The 5,458-nt window shown below is 39.8% G+C and overlaps 1 pseudogene; it reads left to right on the top strand.

The window, feature by feature from the left end:
* Positions 2,968-5,224, top strand: LOC100517444 (annotated as a pseudogene).

Here is a 5,458-nt window from a genome sequence, read left to right as displayed (position 1 = left end):
AAAATTCCTGAACATGTACAAGAATAGGTTTTTTTGGTCATTTAGTTTTGTTTTTGTTTTTTGTTTTGGCTGCACCCACAGCATGTGCAAGTCCCTGGGCCAGGGAGCAAACCCACACCACAGCACTGACCACACCAGATCCTTAACCCACTGCACTGCAAGGGAACTGCCACACATGTACAACCATGTTTCAAAGCAACACTTATAATGGCAAAACCTGAGAACCAAATATTCATCAATAGGAAATTTCTTTCAATTTTTAAATAGATAATATATTCGCATGGGTCAAAATGCACAAAGTACAAAATGCTACATAATAAAATCTTTCCATGGAGTTCCCTGCCAACAGTATCTTACAGGCAATTATATGAGTCTTCTATGAATTTTTATAAGAATATTTCATGCATTTACAAGAAAATACACAATGCTTTGAATTTTAATTTTCACACAAACACATAGAACATTCTTATTTTTATGGCTTTATAGTATTCTATTGTATATAAATGTGATATAACTAATGGATATGTAGGTTGATTACAATGGAGGAAATTTTTAAATTATATTCATACAATGGAATATAGTACTGAAAATGAATAAAATACATGCATTAACATGACAGTATCTCAGAAATATAAATGGTAAGGGCATAAAAAGTCACAGTATTATTCCATCCCTATAAAGTGATAAATGCAAAAATAAACATTTTGTATAAAAGTAGATTCATATGGGATTTTTAAAACTGAAAATAGCCAAAGGATGATGAACACACAATTCAGTACAATGCTTTTCTCTTGCAAGGGTGTGGCGGTTTTCAAGTGCACCAATAATGCTCTTATTTCTTACGCTAGGCAGTAGATATATGGGGGCTCACCTATTACTCTTTCAGCTGTATGACACTGCTCACTATAAACATTTTATACATCAGCTTAGAAAATACGTATTTGAGGAGCAGTAGTATTCAAACTGTGCTCCACTGAACTGCCTCTAAGACCCTATAGGAGGGGGAGAAAGGATGCCAGAGCTGTGGGAGTGTTAAGAGGTAATAGTCTGGCCTCCCTCACTTTAACTTCACTCAGAACAGCTGCACCCTTTTGAATGTACGAGAAAAAAAAAAAAAAAACCATCAGGAGTTCCCATCCTGGCTCAGCAGAAACAAATCTGAGTAGTATCCATGAGGACGCAGGTTCGATCCCTGGCCTCGCTCAGTGAGTTAAGGATCTGGCGTTGCTGTGAGCTGTGGTGTAGGTTGCAGATGTGGCTTGGATCCCAAGTTGCTGTGGCTGTGGTGGAGGCCATCAGCTACAGCTGCAATTCGACACCCAGCCTGGGAACCTCAATATGCATGGGTGCAGCCCTAAAAAGACAAAACACTTCATTTCAAGCAGGATTGTTTTGCAGAAAGAAGGATGTACACTGAGTCACAAGGTCCCGTTGTACACATGTATTTGCTTATATGGCATTAGCTACTTGGCAGAAGGCCAAAGAATCAAGAGCCTAATAGTGAATAAGTATTCCCTATTACTTAAATTAAAAAAAACTTTTAGTATCAGTAGCCATTGCCCACAGATAACAAATTCAAAATAAAGACAAAACAGTCAATGAAATGATTATTTAGGTCAGGATGAGAAAACTGGTACCTACTTACATGCAACTTCTCAACAATTTGTCAATACTGAAATGGACAAAGTAACTTTTCCCTAAACCTCTGCCTTATTCTGACCAATTATGAGCTTATGCCTTATTCTGACCACTTATGAGCTTCATAATCATTTCCAACATCAAAAGGGAGCCTGTTTATTCTTTATAACCCTATTTTTGCTGCTCATTCACTCCCTCTGATTAAATGTCCCATGCAGCTATATTTTTTTTTTCTTTTTTTGGCCATGCCCACAATGCACAAGTTCCTGGGCCAGGGATCAAATCCTCACCACAGCAATGATAACGACAATGCCAGATCCTTAACCTGCTGTACCACCAAGGAATTCCTATTTTTTCTTTTATAAATCATATTAGCAATTTGAAATTTTCCCCAGCAATTATGTGGTACTATTGCAGAAATATTCTGATCTAACTTTACACTTCAGCAATTCCAGTTATCTAAATGGATACCATCAAAAAATGTTTTTATGGCTTTTAATTTTTCTCTACACATTTTCAACCTGGTATAACATTCCTGCTGACTTTGTCTATTTGTTTGGCAAAGGTCAGTTTGTGCCTTGGTGTTTCAGCAGAAATGGACAATCTGCTTAATGAGGACAACTTCCTGCTCTGACCTACCCTTTATTTTTCAATCATATATTTAGCATACTTGGTCATGGCAGTGCATCACTTCCTTTGTAAAGTTGTTTTATAAATGAGAATGAGAGCACTTATTCTAGACAGTATGGAATGAAGCTATCGCAGAGAGGGTGAGCCTCTTTACAGCTGACTAGGTTCCCAAAAGGTGGGTACAAATGACATTTCTGTATAACCTTACCTTTCTATAAACAAATATGATCATTTCTAATATGCTTCATATCCATCTTTGAATAGTCATCACTACTGATGATTTGCCCTTTAACTTTTGATTTTACTAAGTTCTCTCCTCCAAGCTGTTAATGTTCTATAAACATATATCAAATATACCAAGAGAATGTAATATTTAAAGAACCAAAATGAGAAATTTTGAGGCTATGGGAAGGCACTTTATAATGTAACTTATCACCTGCCTAATTTGTAGGGACTTTTGAACTTTCATGCACAGATCAATACTCATATACAATGTCATTTTTTTTTTTGTCTTTTTGCTATTTATTGGGCTGCTCCCGCAGCATATGGAGGTCCCAGGCTAGGGGTCCAATCGGAGCTGCAGCCGCCGGCCTACGCGAGAGCCACAGCAACACTGGATCCGAGCCGCGTCTGCAACCTACACCACAGCTCACAGCAACGCCGGATCGTTAACCCACTGAGCAAGGGCAGCAACAGAACCCGCAACCTCATGGTTCCTAGTCGGATTCGTTAGCCACTGCACCATGACGGGAACTCTTACAAATATCATTCTAAAGGACTGTGTATAAAAAGGACTTCCAAGTCCCACTTGATGACCCTGCACTCAGTAAAGGAGCCACTCTACATCATACATCACAAACTAGTGTACCAACACCAAGGGGACATACGCAGTGTGCTAAAAATCTGACACAGCTTCCTGGGATTTCACTGTTACTCAAAGACTTTAGGGACAGGGAGAGATTCAAGTAATTTAAGTAATCAAAAGCAATTATTTTTTTAGTAAAACAAACATTCTGAAGTAGGAAGTTATATTCATATAATATTCATATAATTTAAGTAGAAAGTATTCAATGAAATAGTTTGTTTTCAGAAGTACTTAGAACTCTGTCTTCCCCCGCCTTACCCTCACTGCTGCAGTCAAGTCTATGCTTCTCTACCTTTAGGCGTTGTCTGAAAAGTCTGAGGAGCTTTCTACTTTCTACTCGATCATTTATGATCGTTCTCACCTTCGCAAGGGGAAACACTGCATTGTTCAAAAATCGTCTAAGGACAGTAGGCTGCCTTACCTGCCTTGGGTTTCTGCCTTCTGGTACTACTGCACCTGCGCATGTGCATACATGCTTGCTCACCCCTCCCCCACTCCGGATTAGTCTTTTCCAATTAAAGCCTTTTTTTTTTCTTGAAGCCTAATAAGAGCAGCTTAAGCAACCTCAGCACTGAAACACTTCAAATACTCGTCTTTCTGCTTCCTCACTGGAACGAGGGTGGGTAAGAAAAGGTCAAAGACAGAACGACCCCGGACCAAGACTACTTCCGCCTACTGTACTCTAAGAGAGTAGGGCGCATGCGCTCCCTGTGCCAGTAAGGTTGACTTCCGCTCCCGTCGCGCTCTGAGATGGAGGACGCAGGAGGTCTCAATATTCGTGAGGGGGATCGGTATGCGCCTAGCGGGGGAGAGTCTTGTAGAAATGAGCAAAATGGTCAAAGTTCTATTGAAGGTCTTTTTTGGGACTTTCAGATAAACATCTTAGGTGAAAAGGATGATACCCCAGTTCATTTCTGTGACAAATGCGAATTACCGATTAAAATCTTCGGGCGGGTGATTCCATGCAAGCATGCTTTTTGCTATTCCTGTGCTATTTTACATGGAAAAGAAGGCAGTAAGATGTGCCCAGGCTGTAATAATCCTGTAGCACGAATTGAGAAGCATACACAAGGCTCTCTCTTCATGTGCAGCACTGTTCAAGGATGCAAGAGATCGTATTTGTCACAAAGAGACTTAGAGGCTCATATCAACTACCGCCATCTGAGAGCTGAAAACCCTGATGTCCATACTTAACTTGAAAATGTTCATTCTGCTTATTGTCCCACTACCAATTGAAATCTCTGATCATCTTTTTTATAATGCCACCGGACAAACATCATATGAACCATATTCCACTAAAGCAATACTTTATGATACTTCCACCTCCTTTGCAACATGTTCACACAAGCTATATCATCAGCCACAAGAAGGTATCAGTGTTCCTCCAGCAGAACTGATTGTCCATGGCTTCACCTCTACCTCCTTCACTGAGTCAGAAAACTAAATCAGAAAACCTTTGTATTTCAACAAGAGAACACAGCAATTTAATAACTCTCCCCTAATTCAGAATGACTCAAATTCAGGTACTTGAAAACTACCACCCCCTGCCTTTGCAATTGCTCACCATCATCTGGAATATCAGGGTCAAACATTGGTACTGAACTTTCGTATTATGCCTCCTCAGTCAGCATTCTATACCACCTCCACCATCAGTAAGTCATCAAATGCCACATCCTTCCTAGGCCACATGTACTTTTCACTTCATTCATAGCCAAGCTTCAGGTGCAACAGTGACTTCTACACCACCCTCTCTATAGACCTATTATTGCTCAGATACTATCTTATAGGCAGTACTTTCCACCAGGACTTGCCTCACCTCAACAGAGTAAGCCACAAGTACACACCCTTCTCACCATTGTAATGCTCACATTTACCTCAGTTTACTGAAGATCAAGGAACTCTAGGCACTCCATTAATATAACTAAGGGAAGTAAGTCATGGTATGTGGCCTACACCCAGCGGATCATACCTTCCTCCACGAAAGCAGCGTCTGCCTTTCTCAAATGTCACTCCTTGGACTCCATTTCCCAGATCAGACAAGATATAAACCATATTACCAGTAACAACACTATTTTGAACAGGAGATATAATGGGAACAAGAAAAGTACTATCAAACTTCTAATTAAGCTCCGACCATTTGGAGAAGCAAAAGCATCTCTTACAGGAGTGGTATAAAATACTTAAAGTCTTGTCTCTTAAAATGGTTTTAAACCTTGATCTTGAGAGTGATTTTAAGTACTTTACAGTGCAGGTAAGTGGTTTGGTTGAGAGTAACTATGTGGCTTGGTTGGGCATAACTATGCTTTAACTTTGTTCCTCTAGTAA

The sequence above is a fragment of the Sus scrofa genome, chromosome X, assembly GCF_000003025.6.
Source record: "Sus scrofa isolate TJ Tabasco breed Duroc chromosome X, Sscrofa11.1, whole genome shotgun sequence".
In the NCBI taxonomy this organism is placed as follows: Eukaryota; Metazoa; Chordata; class Mammalia; order Artiodactyla; family Suidae; genus Sus; species Sus scrofa.
The sequence above is the reverse complement of the archived record's forward strand: the minus strand, read 5'-3'. Positions and strand labels throughout refer to the sequence as shown.